Source organism: Macrobrachium rosenbergii, chromosome 8, assembly GCF_040412425.1.
Source record: "Macrobrachium rosenbergii isolate ZJJX-2024 chromosome 8, ASM4041242v1, whole genome shotgun sequence".
NCBI lineage: Eukaryota > Metazoa > Arthropoda > Malacostraca > Decapoda > Palaemonidae > Macrobrachium > Macrobrachium rosenbergii.
Genome location: NC_089748.1, coordinates 27,113,659 through 27,133,180, shown reverse-complemented (window position 1 = coordinate 27,133,180; position 19,522 = coordinate 27,113,659). Strand labels below are relative to the sequence as shown.

The window sequence follows — 19,522 nt, the reverse complement described above, 5'->3', positions numbered from 1 at the left end:
CGTGTTAAATCTACTTTTAGGTGTACCTGTATATCATACGATACTTTTATCCACGTTTCACTGCATGTAGGCTTTCAAGTGACAAATTTACAAGGCTTAATTACTGTTACTGAAGCGAGATCCATATTTTGGGAGGGGAAAGTGGGTACTAGTCAAACTCGGTGAGTTACGTTTTTTTCTGGCTTTACAGACCTCTTAAAGACACGCAGACGTTCATTGGTTGAATTAAGATTTGATGGGATTTTTTTGCATTGTGTTCAGTTTATTAAGAAATTGTAATTTTTCTAATTCTGCGTCCATGTTTCAAGATCTTGAACTTTTGTGAGTATTTTTAAAAATTTGTTGTCGTTCAATTTTGTGACTAAAATTTCAAAGCATAAAACACGGATTGCTCTCTCTCTCTCTCTCTCTCTCTCTCTCTCTCTCTCTCTCTCTCTCTCTCTCTCTCCATTTTAAGGTGCAAAATTCCATAACTGTGGAAAGGGTAACATCCGGAAAAACATCACTGATTTTTATCTGCTTATGAGCAGATTTTAACAAGAACAACACAAGTGGCTAAAAATATATCTTATTCTTCTTTACTTTAAAGTTATCAACACATTTTTAACTACCACGAACATCCTCATCAAGCAAAACGATAAGAGGAGTGACGGGAGCTGTCAAAATATTATTTGTCATCAGCCTTCACGTCCACATGAGGACAAAAAGGCCGGAAGTAATATATATGTAAATATATTTTAACTCATCTCCACAACTTTTACCAACTCATATTAATTGAAGTTCCCGAGTGCAGGATTTAATAGGTTTTATATTTACATGTATTTTACTTCTGACTTTGCTTTCCGTTCTTTGGTTACATCAAAGTGATTTCTCTGATATCAACTATTTTTACTTATCTACTGACATGACATTAGACTTGTAAAACCAATGACTCTGTTTAGACGGTCCTTGAAAGAAGCTAAGGCTTAGAGGTCGGATAAATGACGCTCAGTAAACGATACTCCATCACTTGAAAGAAAACGTAATAAATATTTCTGAGAAATGTGGCAACGAAAATTCGCATTGTCCAATGAATGTCTAATTGTTACGAATACAACTTTCGAAAAAGTAATAATTTACAATCAAATACTTGTCTATCAAATAACCTTATTATCCTAACAGCGCTTCAAGTCTATGAAGCAAACTCAGTCTGTCGGTTCTCAACGGCAAAGATAAAATTTAACTAACCAACATCTAACCCTCATTTGTACTTATTTTCATCGGTCTGAAACAGGTAGTTGTCGGGATTCAAGGAAAACATTGCTGGTTCGGGAGAGACATAATTTTCAATCCAACTTTTCTTTTGCATAATCCATTATTTAATTCATTCTCAAAATATACGATGATGATGTGTAGAATTCAGATATTATAAATCAGAGCATTGCAGAGAATAATACACATCTCCCCAAAAGTTATCTACTTTCTTTCTCAATAGGTAATCATTTGCTGAAAAGAACGAAGGTACACTTTGGCTATGAGTTTCTTGAAAATCACGTCGTAACCTTTTGCGTAATCCTGCTGACAAACAGACTAACAAGGAATAGAACTCAGGCAGCCAGAAACATACAAGCCGAACCAAAAATATAACCTTATCTCTGTCAAAAAAATATATCATGAAAGATTTTTTGTTATTGGAATGGAACAGATAAGATCAGTGACATATAAGTAAAAGGATCATCCCAAAACGAAACAAAACATATAATGAGAAATCTATCTCATACACAACTCACTCCGAAAGACGAAATTAGAGGTATAAAATAGCAAAAATGGTAGATTACTAAATTTCTATTCAGCATTCCATATGATGAAAAGTGATGTATAATTCATGAATGATGGTTGAAAACAGGAAATGGTACACCAAAATTAGCAGTCGTAATTAAGCTAGCATTATAATTAGCAGGTGTTTGCTATTTTCATTTACACACTTTAAGATGAAATGGAAGGTAAAAATACCATTCCCGGAGAGGCAAGCGGTAATAATATTGACGTTACTAAATTATTCCAAGATTTTCTTACTTATAGTAGTATGCATTACTTCATATTTAGCTGAGAAAGGCCGATCTGCTTGTCTCACAAATGCAGTTGCTGAAACATAGCATAACTTCTATTCTCAACATAGGCAAATCGATCCCATGACTGGTTAGAACATTTAAACTGGTTAGTGGGAATTGTTGTATTTTCGTCATGCCCCTCTAAAGGAATATATGGCTATAGCTGGTGACTTTCCTTTCAGGTTCTTATTTAAAAATACTATCCCTGGAGGAATTAGGGAAATGTGCACGAATTAAGAACAACAGTATACGCTAAAGACGATATAATTTTTTCCCCTGTGATACTGTTATATCTTAAAAGTTTCAGCGTCACAGAAGGTGGAAAACCAGACTGCCGGTGAAATTAATCTCAAATAATCAGTATTGGAAGAGATCATAAAAATACCATCCCTTATAGAAAATATTTTAACAAAAATATTATTCGTAAAGTAAAAGTAACTTTTTTCTGACATTCTTCTTTTATTTAATCTTAAACAGGTAGGGTTAAAAATATATGAGCATTCAAAGTTTGTCGAGCGTTTTGAGACTTACAGCAAGGAAAATCTAAAACTATAATACCTAAGTCTGTCACTAGCCTAACAACTTCATTAATCGCACGATAAATCTAAGCCAGGGGCCAAATTTGGGTAACCTGACACATATGACTGGAGTTATAGACATACACAAATACTTTATGCACAAATTTCTTATTTTGTATTTAAACGCATTTTCCTATATATCATTTACCAGACAAACTCTGCTGCGGTCAGCTTGAACTCTTTAAGCACCATCGGCAGCTTCATATGCCTATACTCTGGCTACAAAAGGTTGAGACTCGAAGGTGATCAGCACTGCTGCCGTATTTTCTTAAACCCGTTCAAACTTTTCAAGAAAAATGGTGATAATTTGGTAAATTTGGCTTTTTTTTTTTTTTTGAGCGGCGCTGCCATTTTCTCATGCATGGATGATTAAGTGAAGTGACCGCGGGTCACGGTAGGTAGAGGATTGTGTGTCACGTCCCTTCTTCATTCGTACAAAAGCAAAGCTAAAAGACAAAAAAATTATACTTGTACCTTGCTGTGCATTTTTTCACTTTGCTCAATGCAAAATTTAATTAAAGGTGTGTAATATATATATATATATATATATATATATATATATATATATATATATATATATATATATATATATATATATATATATATATATATATATATAATGTGTGTATAGTGTATATATAATATATATATATATATATATATATATATATATATATATATATATATATATATATATATATATATATATATATATATATATATATATATATATTATTATGATTAGCAAGAATTCGCTAGCAAATTGCCTCCCCCCCCCCTCCTTTGTTGTGGTTGGTTGTTGTTGTGTTTCATTTACTGCCAGCCGGCCGATCGATAGACCATCTGTCTATCGACTTAAAACCAAGGGTTTAAAAGATTAAAGGCGCTCCCATTTTTGATAAAGATCTTTCCTTCGAGGCAAAAGTAATCTGGCTTGGGTGTTTCTCCTACAGGCCAAAACCTCCCCTGCAGGGCAGCAGGTGCAATGAGTCAAAGCATCTGTGTTGGGCGCACCCCTGCCCCAAAGGAGGGGATAAAAGCAAAGCCCACGAGGTCTCACACACACACGCGGGCTGGAAGATATGGAGTGAACTTGTGAAGACGTCCTCAACACCTGGCCCCATCGATGCCCTTGCATCCTAACCACGTGGCCCTTTCAAAAGTATACTTTTCCTCGTGCCCTTCGACCGTATTCCTCGAGCCCACACGCCATTGCTTGGAGTTTCGAGGAGTCCCCATCGCCTTGCCCCTTTACGGAAGCCCTAGCATCTCACCACGTGGAAGAAACTCGCCCTCGGAAATCGCAAGTCATCCACGGACCGCCTTCTACGCGCCCTCGGAAAATCTGCTAAGGTAAAGTGCCCTGGAAGAGCCCCATTTCAGTCACGCTTTTGTCTCGTAATATTTGCTTAAGGAGAAAGCCAGAAATCTCCCTTGTCTAATGTCCGTGCGCCTCTTGCATCGGCAGTATTAATTCTTTATTACTCCTTTGGCACCCTCAGTGCAGCTTCGAATTCATTATTCTTTTGTCTATTTTCATTACTGGCGTATAATGTGCATATCTCTCATTTCAGAGGGATCCTATTTCGTGGAAGCTTCTCGGACCGTGTCTGGAATCCCCCAGTTTCATTCAATCCCGTAGGAATCTCCTTCAGGATAGTAATCTACTTGAGTTCCTCTTTCCCGTACTGATATCATTTATGTAAATACACTCCTTTAAATTTGCCCACGTGTTTTACGTAATATTTCCCTCAGTAACAAGAGCCCTAAGCTCATATGAAATTCTCCTTTGTTTTCCTCTTTTTTTTACGTTTTCCCGTACCCACGAAGTCAGAACCACAAGGCTAAATTAACTTAAATTGTTGCTACCTGTCTCACAGAGCATATTTCAAACTAAAACCACGGAAAAACGTAAAAATGGCGACATGGCCATAGATCTCGTTTTGCAGTTGCAGTTCCCCTAGTGTTGCTTTATTGCATTTGCAACTTGCCAGATCAGCTATTAGCAAAGCTAAGCTGGATACGAGACAATTACGAACCTTTTTGTGTAAAACCAGCACACAGATCCAGAAAATTCCACGTAAGTAATGTGTTAATCTTAGCAAAACCTTTTTACAATCGTGACTGTTCCTAGGAATTAGAAATAGGGACGCATGTAATCACTGAGAGAAAAGAACCGCCGTATTAGATTCGTTAATGCATGCCTTTCAGGATAGGTAGTTAGGAAATAACCAGTGCTAACCATCCTTTGCTTCGAGGAATAGTGCGAAATTCCTCTGTGTTAAAATCCTTGCCATATTCTTGCTTCGAGGAATAGTGCGAAAGAAATTCCTCTGTGATAAATTTTACTTCGCATTTCGAATTAGCGAACTGTTATTTAGCTTGCATTGCTGAAATTCTCTCAGTGTAGTTAGAATTCGAGTTAGGTGTTAGGAAAGCGAAACTTAAACTCCGCTTATAGGGAAAATTACTAGGCTGTTGTACTGTTATCCTCTCAGACGACTGGGAAATTCTCCGGAATCCCAGACGGTATATAAATATACGGGTTCATTCACCCAGAATCTAAAAATACCTCCGGTGTTGGCCAAACGACCTGCACCCCCACCCCGCCCATGCCCCGTGTGTAGCATTTTTTTTTCCCATTCATTTCCCAGCATACATTTTTCTTTGGGTTTCCCGTTAGTAATTTCTAAGTCCTAAGGGACGAATCGTAATTCAAGTCCTAAGTGACTCCTAAAATTCTACGTCGCACGTGGCGAGAATTCCTCCAAATTCCACAAATTCCAAGTCCTAAGTGACTCCTAAAATTCTCGTCGCACGTATGAGAATTTCTCCAAATTCCAGTCCTCAGAGACTCCTAAAATTCTACGTCACGTGGCGAGAATTTCTTCAAATTCCAGTCATAGAGACTCCTAAAATTCTAAACGTCGCATGTGGCGAAATTCTCCAAATTCCAGTCCTCAGAGACTCCTAAAATTCTACGTCGCACGTGGCGAGAATTTCTCCAAATTCCAGTCCTCAGAGACTCCTAAAATTCTACGTCGCACGTGGCGAGAATTTCTCCAAATTCCAGTCCTCAGAGACTCCTAAAATTCTACGTCGACGTGGCGAGAATTTCTCCAAATCCAGTCCTCAGAGACTCCTAAAATTCTACACGTGGCGCAGAATTTCTCCAAACCCCAGTCCTCAGAGACTCATACAAAAACGTCAAGCGTGGCGAATTTCTCATTCCTGCGGGAACCCAAAATTAAGTCCTTTTGAGACATTATATAGTGTAGTTCACACACATCTAAGCCCTTACGGGACTGATCATTCTAGTTCTTTAGAACAACTCCTTAACTTCACGCTACAGCCGGCCAAGTCCGAGCGTGACAAAATCCAACTACGTCTTCCGAGACGCATATTAAATTCGTTCGCCAAGAACAACCACGTCTTTCCAAGACACATCCAATTTTAACAAAAGTCTCCCCAGACTTACTAATCAACTGTCTTATTCAGACAGATCCATTCTCCTGCAGTCTGAACAATTGAGTGTTTCAGATTCCTGCAATTGAGTCTTTTCAGACAACCTGAGTCTTCTCAGACATATCCTATACCCATTATTCCAAGATGGCTAATACCAGAGCCCAACAAAACGAGGATTTCAAATTCTACATGTCCGCTGGGAAGGACATGGGACTATCGGGCAAGATCTGAGAGCATGGGTTCAAGAGCGAGTGGACGATGCCAAGGCTGAGAGAGCAAGAGAACGTGAGGAGAGAGAGGGCAAGAGAATTGCCCAAAGAGCAGAGAAGGATAAAGAACGTGAGAGAGAGAGAGGGCAAGAATTGCCCAAGAGCAGGAGAAGGATAAAGAACGCAGAGAGAGAGAGGGAACGAATTGCCCAAGAACAACGAGAGGAGAGGGACAGAATTGCCCGAGAACAACGAGAGGAGAGGGACAGAATTGCCCAAGAACAACGAGAGGAGAGAGACAGAATCGCCCAAGAGAAAAGGGGGAGGAACGAGAATGGGAAGATCGAGAGCGACAGCGCGCCCACGAGCTCCAGATGCTAGAACGACAGCACGCCACCCCCGCCCCTGCCGCGGGGATGAGTGCCCTCAGCCAAGCTCACTCGTTCATGCCAAAATGGACCGAGTCCGAACCTGAAGTATGGCTTGAAAGGGCCGAACGAGTCCTGGAGTGCTGCGATCTCCCCGCGGAACTCTCCCTTGTTCTCACTAAATTCCTGGGCGGAAAGGCCCTCGTTGCCTACCACGCCCTTCCCGCAGACGATCGGGGAAACTGGGAAGCCGTACGCCAAGCAGTTACGAAGGCGTACAAGATTACCCCCGAGCGGTGGAGAGACGTTGAGAGAGCAGCCCAGAGAAGCAGGCCAGACTTGGTCCGATTAGGCGTACCATTCGGAGCGGGCTTTGACAAAATGGCTCGATTCCGAAGGAGCCACTAACACCGCCGAGGTACTCGAGCGGTTTAAATTCGAGCATTTCCTGCGCTACGCCCCTCCTGCCCTCGCCACTCATATAGTGGAAAAAGCCCCAGCAACACTCACCGAGTGTTGCCGAATAGCAGATATGTGGGAAACCCACCACCTCAAGAAGGATCCATGGGGCGGAAGATAAATCCCCGTCCCTCCTCGGAGGTTCAAATTCCCACAAAAATGGGAACTCGGGCAAGCCCCTAACTTGCCATTATTGCAAGAAAACGGGGCATTCCTCCGAAGAGTGCCGGAGCAAGAAACCGGCTCCTCTCTCTCCCGGAAAACGGACAAATAACTCGCCTGCGCCTCCACAGGGGCAGCGGAAAGATTTAGCCAGACCTTTTGCACGGCGTGCAAGGTCTATGGCCATTCTCGCATGGGCAAAATGCCCACGCAATAATAAAGTAAATACTCCCACCGTCGCCTTGGCCGTCACAGATCCCCAGTCATTAGGCCCTCCGCCGAAGGGCCTGTATACGTGGCCCCTCCACGAGGTAGCGAGCCAGCGCGCCGAGTCACTGCTTTCGAGGACTCGGCGCACAAATCTCCCTCATCCGAAGGGACAGAGTTCCCTACGGAGCTATCGTCAATAGACGAAAACTCGTCACGATCGAGGGAATAAATCAATTTAAAATGATACTCCCTACGGTCCAATTGAGAGTCACAAGACCTCACCAATCCAAAATTTGCAATCTTGCAGTAGCAAGCCATCTCCCGGAGGCTATGACGTCATCCTGGGACAGGACTTTCAGTCCCCACCGAAATCACGACAATCTAGGGGTCCCCATTCCCAATCATTCGCGGGCGCGAGTAATCCTCCCCGCTTCTTCCTCAGTCAAGACTGGCGCCCCTGGGTACCAGAAGGACGTGCAGTCCCCACCAGTGCCACCTGAGTACGATGTACAGTGGCCCCCTCGATCGGTTCCTGATCCAATTTCAGTGCCCAGCCCTGCCTCAGTGCCAGTGCCAGGGCCCCAATCAAATCTCCCTTCAGGAGATGCCAAATTCCTGCCGGTGCCACTTGCATGCCCCGAGCAGGGCCAAGCTTCGTCCGTCCTGACCGACGAGCCCAAGAACCCTCTGATAGCGCCTGACTCTGCCCTAGTGCCAGCGCCAGAGCGCTACGCCGATCTCCATTCACGGGATCCAACTCAGGACCCCCTCTCTTCCCCCGGCCTGGCACCGCTACCAGCGTCGGTCAGAGAGACGGTTCCTCCCGACCACCGCGGAAGCTCACCTGCAGGTGCGGCCTCGCAACCCGTGCCTGAGCTGGTCAACGTTACCTGCGAGCCGCTCACGCCACCCCTGACCGCCTCCTCTCTGCCTCAGCCCGTCGCCGACGCAATTGCAAGTCAGGATTCTGCCATATCTCACTTGGCCGATGAACTACAAGAGCCGCGACGGATCATGGTAGAACCTGCACGGAACACTCCTGCGTCAGCTGTCGCATCAGCAGGCCCAGGTGGTACTCCGTGCCGCCCTCCGGTCGCGGGCCCTCCGCTTCCCCGGCCGAGGACGACTGTCCCATTGAGAAAGGCTCGAGGCGAAATTACCACGGGCGTGGGACATTCCAGGTAATTTACAAAGAGCTCTAGAGCTCCCATGGCACCTGTGCCACCATTTCATCTTTCGAAGGTCTTGGCACCCTAATCCAGAAGGGGATGTCAGGCCCTCCTCTATCTTCCTCCGTTCCTCAGGAACTTCTATCTCTTATCACCTTCTATTAATCTTCCCTTAAATTATCACCACAAGAGGAAATTAAATACGGGATACCATTCCCACACAATGTATAAGTCATTAAGAATAACAGAGTGAGAAGTGGGCGCCCTTGCGCCCATACCTTGGCACCGGGCGTGCGTGTCAGCCCCTCCTGAAGGAGTCGCCCTTCGGTGCACTTTCCTCGCCCTGGGACTGAAGTGATAGTCTGGGCCGTAATTTATAGGCGAAGGACGATAAATTCCCGCCTAACACAATAAAACCCTCACTCTTTTTCCCTTAGCTCTTCTGCCAATATCATTTACTTTCTTTTAGTCATTTAGTTATCTTTCTTTTAAAAAATCGCGAGTCATAGACTCTTGCCCTTGTGATTTAAATGCCCCTTTCGTAAGCTCTGAGAGACGTGTCCCGCCTTTCATATGCGGTCAAGTTTCATTCGTAACGTCTTGGTAATTTTCCTTTTGTTATTATTATCCCTTTTCCCCTTCCATTATAGATCCTGTTTGTCCACCCACATCTTTTGTCTGCTCGCCCGTCATAACATGGAGTACTGAGTGGGCAGTGGACGCATAAAATTAGCGTAATTTAAGGTTAGCGAATTAAAACCTCGCGAATACTCTCGCCCGCACACGACTGTCAAATTCCCGGTGTGTGGGTCATCCCTCAGCTCGCGTTAACGATAGCTGAGCAAAGCACCTTAAAACGAAGATAAATTATCAATGCGAATATGTATAGTCATTACAGTATCGCGTAAAAGGGGATGTCATTTACAAAAATAAACGCTGTTTTTCATTTACACAGCCTCTTCAAGGCAGATTGTACTAACCGCATGCATTTTATCTAAAATTAAGTAACCGTGTATTTTAATTCTTGAACAATAACCTTTCTTTTCATTTGTTGGCCATAGCCTCATATACGTGGTCCTATAATTAACAATTGTTCGAGTCACATTATAAAGTTACCAGTGGGTAACCAAATCTAAAGTAATTATTCTTTTGCAAGTGTTTAAATCACTTTGCGTTCTGTTAACGAAAATTGTCCCAATGTGTTATTAAAAGTAACGTCACAGCTTCATAAAACCCTTAGGAGTAAAGTTCATTGCAAGGCAGAATGTAGAGTAACGTAAAGCATTTGCCGCTCATTCTTGAATATCGATGTACACACCCGAAGGAGGTATGTACATCATCTTGTATGGGGAGGTATTATGATTAGCAAGAATTCGCTAGCAAATTGCCCCCCCCCCCTCCTTTGTTGTGGTTGGTTGTTGTTGTGTTTCATTTACTGCCAGCCGGCCGATCGATAGACCATCTGTCTATCGACTTAAAACCAAGGGTTTAAAAGATTAAAGGCGCTCCCATTTTTGATAAAGATCTTTCCTTGAGGCAAAAGAAATCTGGCTTGGGTGTTTCTCCTACAGGCCAAAACCTCCCCTGCGGGCAGCAGGTGCAATGAGTCAAAGCATCTGTGTTGGGCGCACCCCCCCTGCCCCAAAGGAGGGGATAAAAAGCAAAAGCCCACGAGGTCTCGACACACACACGCGGGCTGGAAGATATGGAGTGAACTTGTGAAGACGTCCTCAACACCTGGCCCCATCGATGCCCTTGCATCCTAACCACGTGGCCCTTTCAAAAGTATACTTTTCCTCGTGCCCTTCGACCGTATTCCTCGAGCCCACACGCCACTGCTTGGAGTTTCGAGGAGTCCCCATCGCCTTGCCCCTTTACGGAAGCCCTAGCATCTCACCACGTGGAAGAAACTCGCCCTCGGAAATCGCAAGTCATCCACGGACCGCCTTCTACGCGCCCTCGGAAAATCTGCTAAGGTAAAGTGCCCTGGAAGAGCCCCATTTCAGTCACGCTTTTGTCTCGTAATATTTTCTTAAGGAGAAAGCCAGAAATCTCCCTTGTCTAATGTCCGTGCGCCTCTTGCATCGGCAGTATTAATTCTTTATTACTCCTTTGGCACCCTCAGTGCAGCTTCGAATTCATTATTCTTTTGTCTATTTTCATTACTGGCGTATAATGTGCATATCTCTCATTTCAGAGGATCCTATTTCGTGGAAGCTTCTCGGACCGTGTCTGGAATCCCCAGTTTCATTCAATCCCGTAGGAATCTTCTTCAGGATAGTAATCTACTTGAGTTCCTCTTTCCCGTACTGATATCATTTATGTAAATACACTCCTTTAAATTTGCCCACGTGTTTTACGTAATATTTCCCTCAGTAACAAGAGCCCTAAGCTCATATGAAATTCTCCTTTGTTTTCCTCTTTTTACGTTTTCCTGTACCCACGAAGTCAGAACCACAAGGCTAAATTAACTTAAATTGTTGCTACCTGTCTCACAGAGCATATTTCAAACTAAAACCACGGAAAAACGTAAAATATATATATATATATATATATATATATATATATATATATATATATATATATATATATATATATATATATATATAATATAATACCTTTTATGCATATATATACATTTTATGTATATAAGTGCATACACATCTGATACATTACTACACTACATACAATATTTCAATAATTATTAGTATTACACATAACATAATAAATAGAAGAGTAAATATATCAAAACTATAGGAGGATATACATATTACAAGGCATCATAAAATATATATATATATATATATATATATATATATATATATATATATATATATATATATATATATATATATATATATATATATACATACACACACACACACACACACACGTACAGTATATGCATATATGTGATAACAAATCCTGAAAAATGAGATTTACATTTGGTCTCCATATATTATTGCAGAAGTTACTTTGCACAGCAATTAATTTTTCAAACATTTTCTCAGGTGATAGAGAAAAAAAAATTATAATTAAAACCTGATTTCGACGAGAATATGTACAGTAGAGCTGATATCAACTAATATGTCTTTAATGGCAATGTTTTGAAGGCAAAGTTTTCATCTGTATCATTTTTGGAATTAATAAATCAGCATCATTCCTTATAAACCGAAGAGAAATAGCTCCCGATCCTGTCCAAGGTAGACGCATTTATCATATACAGTATAAGTTAAAACAGTATGTCGGTGAAAACACAACTAAATGACACATAAAACAGGCACCACAGAATAACCGTCAAATTGTAAATTGTGGACCACCAAATGGAGTCTTCGGTTATAAGAAAATCCAATAAAGCACAAAACTCGAAAAAAAAGTAATTACTAAAGAATCAGTCCTTCCTGACTGGTCAAAGTGTTGTCTCTATCAGAATAAGATGGAAGATGTTAAGTTTCCAAATGAAAATATTCCAATCCCCCTCCAAAAAAAGATGCTGGTTATACACATACATCCATACATAAATGCACACACACACACACACACACACATATATATATATATATATATATATATATATATATATATATATATATATATATATATATATATATATATATAGAATTTCCATCTGTACCAGTCAAAGTTCATTTTGTACATCACTTACATGAGTATGTTGTTGGTAGAAGTGAAACTGAGAGTATATAATAGAGAAGTTACTTCCCAAGATATTTTATGTCATCTCCCAACACGAGATTGTTCCTAGAAGAAGCGACTGAATGAAAATATCGTCAAATAAAACTGTCGCTAAGGGACACAATAAAATAAGAAAATATGTCATGCTACCATCAAAATTTACCTGTCATAAATCTGACTTAATATGGCTAATAGAATAATGTCTCTCGGTTTTCATGAGAGAGAGAGAGAGAGAGAGAGAGAGAGAGAGAGAGAGAGAGAGAGAGAGAGAGAGAGAGAGACGCGTATAGTGAGATTTAGTTACTTGGATCCTTTTTATTGTATTTTCTCGTATGCGGCGAATGAACAGGTGGCCCGGTATGCAAAGCAAATCCTTAAACCCCGGTGCAAACTCAAAAATTAACATACAGTTATGGCAAAAGGAAATTTCTCTGCTTCAAAGGGAAAAAGAGAAATAGCCATGCATTCAGAAACATGTACATAGGTGTATGTAACACCTATGTATATGTATATATAAACATTATACATATACATAAGTGTTACATACAAATTTGCTTTACGTATGAAAACTGAAAACATGAAACTAACAAGAGTTTATTTTTTTCTAAGAATGTACGTGCTCGTACAGTATTATTAAGAGTATAATTTACACGACAATATCTTCAATAAAAAATATATTTCCACTCCTTACACTGATCAGTGTTTCAAATATAGTACATCATAACAATTACCATACAAACGCATATGACAGAATGTATATATGAAGTTCCCCTCTCAGCCGAATAAATATTCATGATCCTTTTGCTTGTGTACAGACTCTGAACTGAAGTGATATTTCAAGAAAAACGAAAAGGTTTTGCTATCCGCCCTAAGAATCTACGGTATTCAAAGAGGGCCACTAAATTTTGCGGTTTTTATTCATTTTTCCTCCTGCATCAAAATGGAAAGTTTGCAATATTTTTATGTTATACGGCACTTCAGAAAACTGTTAAGTGATCTCTCATATGACTGAATAGGGTAGGGATTAATTCTATATATTACATATATTACACACACACACACACATATATATATATATATATATATACATATATATATATATATATATATATATATATATATATATATATATATATATATATATATATATATATATATATATATATATATATATAGTTAAAATATATATATATATATGTGTGTATACATAGTATGTATATTTATACAGTACATATGTATACTGTATATAAATACAAACATATATAAACTATATAAACTATGACTGCGTTTTTAAGTAATATGCCCAGAATGTTAATTACAAAAGCATACAGCGCAACACCCTCCATTTCATATGGTACGCTGCATCCAATATTAGATTGATTCCCTCTGTGAAGCTCCTGAAATGCAGCGACCTCCATCGGATTCAGGCTTCATGTCTTTCACGTGAGGTGTTTAACACGAGGTACAAGAGGGGATCCTGATTCGGATGTCTATGAGTGACAGTTGTCACACCATCCACGTTAGGATGTGGAATTTATTTCGAGAGAGAGAGAGAGAGAGAGAGAGAGAGATTTAGAGAGAGAGAGAGAGAGAGAGAGAGAGAGATTATTTATTTAATAAATTTATTACGCCCAAAGACGTCAAACAAAGTTACATATTAGCAGTTACTTACAGTACATCAGAAATCAACAGAAAAAAATTACAGCATTGAATTATCAGTATATCAGTTACAAAAATAACATATATGAGATCGTATTCCATTATCACAACAACTGCAACAGACAGTTTAGCAACCACCAAAGTGTGGATGACGAGTCAAATTAAGTCTAGGTGGTCATCTTTGAGTAAATATTGGCAGGTTTGAAGTAAATTTTGTCCTTGAGGTAACAGATTCCTGACAGTGGGGCAATGAAGGCAGTAGTGTTCAAGGTTATTGGCATTAGCAAGGTTACACAGTTTACATGAGGTGTAGTGTGGTATATCTAGTGTCTGTCCAACCTGCCACACAGGACGATATCCCAACCTTATCCTGGCACTTACGACATTATGCCTACGCACCATGAGTCCACATCGCCGGTACTTGTGACTGCTCTGCAGAAAGTTTTCATGATGTTGTATGGAAACACTAGTGCCCCTCTCTGCATCCCTACGCTGTACTGTACAGGCAAAAGCTGCTGAATATATTCTATGTTTAAGGCAGCGAAGTGAGGGCTCAACATTTCTGTCATCATTATTCAAAGCGTGCAGGCAGCTTTAGCAAGACTGTCCACCATGTCATTCCCAGCAAGCCCAATATGGGAAGGCATTTTTTATAAAGGACAACATTAGCGAGGCATTGTAAGCAGCAGCTAGTTGACACAATATAAACTCGCACAACACGGCCACAGCTGGGCCTAGAAGATGTCAGTGCCTGGAGTGCAGATTTGAGTCACAGATCACCAATCCATTCACATTTCTTCTAACAAGTAGGGTTACTGCATCCCATATACCTATGAAGTTCGCAATAAGTGGAACTGGATGAGTTTGGCAACCTGCGACCATGCCACCCACCCTCAGGAGATTCTAATTTGGGGAGAACATAGCACATGCTGCACTTCCATCTGCCTGTACTGAGCCGTCCACGTAGATGTGGTGTCCTGCAGGAACTGAAATTGACACTTTGGCTATTGTTTCCAAAACCAGCTGCTTCTGTAGACTGGTATGGGCATCTTTAGAGGTTGGTGTGAAAGTGACAGCAGGAATAGGAACCCGCCATGGTGGCAAATCTTGGATGACTGCTCTTTCAGGTATAACTGATATCAAGGTGTCGAAGATTTTCACATACTGCCCTAACTCAGGTTATGGCCCCTGGCCGGAGTTGAGGTCTTGGTGCATCTTGTCAGGTGATGCTCTGAGTACAGCAGAGAAGTTTGAGTAAATTGTGGAGAGTGTAGACATTTAACAGAAAACAAAGTTACATTGGCATAAATTCTCTCTATTAATGGAGGTAACATGAGTTCGGTCTGCATGTTGACTATCCGAGTGGAAGGAGGGCATCCTAGGATAAACCTCATTACTCTATTTTTGGAACTGTTCTAGAGGTTGTAATGCCTGTCTGGGTGATTGAATTAAAGCAGGAGATAAATAGTCAACAATTGACCTTCGGAAGAGGATATAGAGGGTTCTAGCCACGTGGGGATAGATATACCTTGGCCCCATGGCAAGCCACTTGATGGGAAGATAACAGCAGGCCCCAGTCGATCAAGAAGGTTTTTCACCATGGGGTGGATTCGTTTGGCGTGCAGGTATAGCAGGGGTGATCCTGACTGGTGCACCTAGATATGTATACTGTGTGCAGTGAGTAAATAATATTCCCACCCATAATGAACACGTTTGGCAGGTCTCGGAGATTCCGGGCAGAGAAGATTCTATTTTTTTCTGGGGAGACTATGAGGCCACAGGAGGTACAGGACCTGTAGAATTCTTTGAAGGACACGCTGAAGGTCTCGAGGGGTAGTGGAGTGGATGCAGACATCATCAGCATAGCAGGTTACAGTGGTTCCAGGGATAGCAGGGAGGAGAGACAGTACACGGTGCATAAGAATATTAAAAAGAAATGGGCTCAATACACCGCCCTGAGGTGTGTGCCAAGCTCAAAGTTTTCATAGGAGCTACATTTTGTTTTTAAAGAAAAACACATGATTTTCTGTTACTGAGATAACCGTTTATCCACTTCTAGAAGGTTTCCTCTGACACCAAATTCGACAAGCTGATCAAGAATTATATCCCTGTTGGCTATATCAAAAGCACTTTTGAGGTCAAGGGAAGGCAACTACACTGTTAGGGGACAATCGGAGTAGAGTTCAGCTAAACAGTGATGAGTACTCCTCTGTGGAAGAAAGCCATACAAATGGGGAGAGAGTTTTTCTTGTAACCAGTGCATTAGCCAGTTAGAAATATACGCTCAAACACTTTACTAAAACATGAGGTGAGGGAGATAGGCGGTATTTATCAGTTCCAGGCTTTGGGATAGGTTTAATTTTGCTAATGATCCAGGCAGCAGGCACATATCCATGTTGGTAGCAAAAGATTATACAATTGTAGAAGAGGATTCCCAGGAACCTTCTGGAGGAGACGAAGCACTTGATAAGTAAGGCCATCATCTCCAGGAGCAGAATTTTTATTTCCCATAACAGCGCGTCGTTAGCTCATCCTCGGTGATCAGCTCTTTTGTCCTCCTCGTCTGATTCCAACAACGCAGCCATCAAAAAGGTTGCGATTAAAAGTTGCTCTGGGAAGAAAGTGCTTCGTGGATTTATACAGGAGATTACTGGACCGTGACTGGGTTGACCAAGTAGTGATGAGATCCTGGGCATATAGACATGGACTGTGATGAAGTGCACATGTGGTTTTTTTTGACAGTCCTTTCGATGAGATGCCACATGGTCCCAACGCTAGTCTGGTGGTTAATTAGGTCAGTGTATTTATGCCATGACTCAGTGTAGACACACTTCTGAGAGCACTTTTAAATCATCCCTCGCCTTGATATTGAAGTAGATGATTGGGTGTCGGTTGTGTCTGAAAGGCAAGGCCAGCATCAGCCGCAACTCTCTGCTTGCTTAATGCGTTGATCCAAGGTCCAAGCATGGGCAACAAGATGACTTTTAATGTGAGGTCTGACAATATATAGTTGATAGAAGTCATGGGTATTTTACCAAAGAATTATACAGGTGGTCTGGAGAGTGTTTATCAAAGGTAGGTAGGACAGAGGAGATGTATGAAACGTTGTTGGGCAGTACTTGGGTGGAATGGTGATGTGGGTACGATGATAGGGGTCACTTGGATGAGTCTTATTTGCATACTGTAGACATAAGGCAACATGGTCAGAAAAGATGAGGAACAGAATGACAGGAGACATGTGATGCCACGAGCCCAGATCTTAATTTTATGATCAAGAGTATTTCCGGATGTGTGTGGCACCACCTGTATGTAACGGGTTAAATGGTAATGATGGATAGTTGAGCAGAGGAACTCTACTGTGGTTGGGAATCGGAGAGACATCACCAAGATCTGGGTGTCTGGCATTGAAATCACCCATGTAGATCATGCCAAGGTTTTGTAGGTGTAGGAAGTGCTGAGAGGTTAATTAAGCCAGGGGCAGAGTAAACATTGCATAATCGAATATGACCATCACCTATCTTAACCTGAAAAAGTTGAAGGTCATGTTAATATCTGCTGATGAGCGAAGGAGTTGATGAGGGAGAGTAGAGTGGATGTAAGTATAAGACCATTCCTGACATGATGTACATATGAAACATAACCGGAGAGTGTTGGAGCTTCATCACCTGGCTGAGCACCGCCAGGGAAGGCTTATTGAATAAATATTACTTGTGGGTGATGGCGATAAACATATGTCCTGAGTGCAGTGAGTCTGGAGGTGTCTAATTCCATCAGGGCATTCCATGAAAGGACATGTAGTTGCATGAGTAAGCGAGGTTTATTGCGCTATGAGAGACAGGTCGAGCATGTACAGGAGAAGCAGCACTGTTAGATGGTGCACCAAGTGTAGGAGGCTGAGCTGGCAGGAGGCCACTGACCCTTTCAAGACAAGAGGCAACAGTATCTAGCTTCTCAGTAATTGAGGCAACAGAGGTTATGAGAACTTGTTGTGCCTTGACTAGTGTGTCGAGGTTACTTATTGAAGTGGTAGCCTGCTGAATGATCAACTATTATCGAAGCGTTATAACTCTGCATCAATAGCATTCAAAGCATGTCGTTAGTGCTGTACAGTGCGATTCCAATGCAGCAACAGCCTTACGAGGAGGTTGACACTGGTTGTGGTGGTGGTGTCAGTGGAAGTGACTTCGTGGCAGCATTTTTTCTTTCTGGAGCATCCATGCCAAACATTAACTCCTGCTTTACCACAACGAGGCATTTCCAATGCACAGTCTCTGGAGTTGATGATGATTCTGACAATGAGGTGGAAGCATCAGTAACAGGTTTCACGGTATGGACAGGTGCGTGTGAATGGGCTGCAGCACACCAGGCACACTTAGGTCTACTTTGGCAGAGCAATATCGGGAGATATGGCCAACACCCCAGCAGTTGAAACAGTTGGGCTGATCATCCTTCATCCTGCGTAATTCACAAGGAGGGGAGGCAAGGGAGGAAGGAAAACTCATAAACAGATGGTGGTGGTTCTAGTAGACTCCATGTGATGACAATGCGATTAATAGGGTTCCCATTTTGAAGAAATCTTCGTGCACTGTATACACCAGGCAGTTCCTTAGCAAGGTTAGGGTCTGCTTCAAAGGGTAACGAGTAATGAGATATGTTAAATACTTTCTAAGGGTCTGTCTATTGAATCTTGAATATCCAGGCTTATGGACAGAAATTCACCACCCTTCACCCTGCCAATGATGTCCTCACGACTTCATTGCAATATATACAAATTTAGATGTGATAGCAGACATCTTCACCTCTGCCAGCTCTTTATCAAGATTGAAGGTTCTGTATTTACTTCAGTCAGCCATCGTAGTTTAGTGTCAGTGCTCAAATTTTCTTTGAAGACTAACCTAACATATTCATCACGGGGAGCAAAAGCTGGGGTAGCAGAGGAAGCAAGTCGTGTATGGGGGTGAGGCAGAGTGACATCACTCTTTTGTCTAGTGAAAAACTTTTGACATTTGGATGTTTTAGCAGCAGGAGACTGTGGAGCACTGCTAGTATCTGACCCATAATCCATATATATATGGGGGTATTAGCAACAGTACTGGAGGGCTTATGAGGAAGAGATTGTGTGAGTGGTGGCCAATGAGTCATATCTACATCCTCATCATCAGTCAGGTGCAGATCATTTTCAACCTCAGAAACAGAGGCTGGTCCGGAGTAATCCATTATTAGTGAAGCCTCAGCCTTTTCACGTCACAATAGTGACATCACACATACACTGCGCATATGAAATTTAAACTGAGGCGCCGCCAACCGAGTGGGTATGCCACGGGGTATGAGTTTTTATATCGTAACTTTACAGACTAGTATAAAAATCCTATATACACACTGTTGTTACTAAAATGATCACTGAGGCTTACTGTAACTTATATAACACGGTGAAAGGTGTAGTGTCATGTAGAACTTATA

The 19,522-nt window shown here is 41.6% G+C and overlaps 1 pseudogene; it reads right to left on the bottom strand.

Annotated features, from left to right (window-relative positions):
* Window positions 1-14,965: 14,965 nt before the first annotated feature.
* Window positions 14,966-19,279, bottom strand: LOC136841089 (uncharacterized; annotated as a pseudogene).
* Window positions 19,280-19,522: the final 243 nt, after the last annotated feature.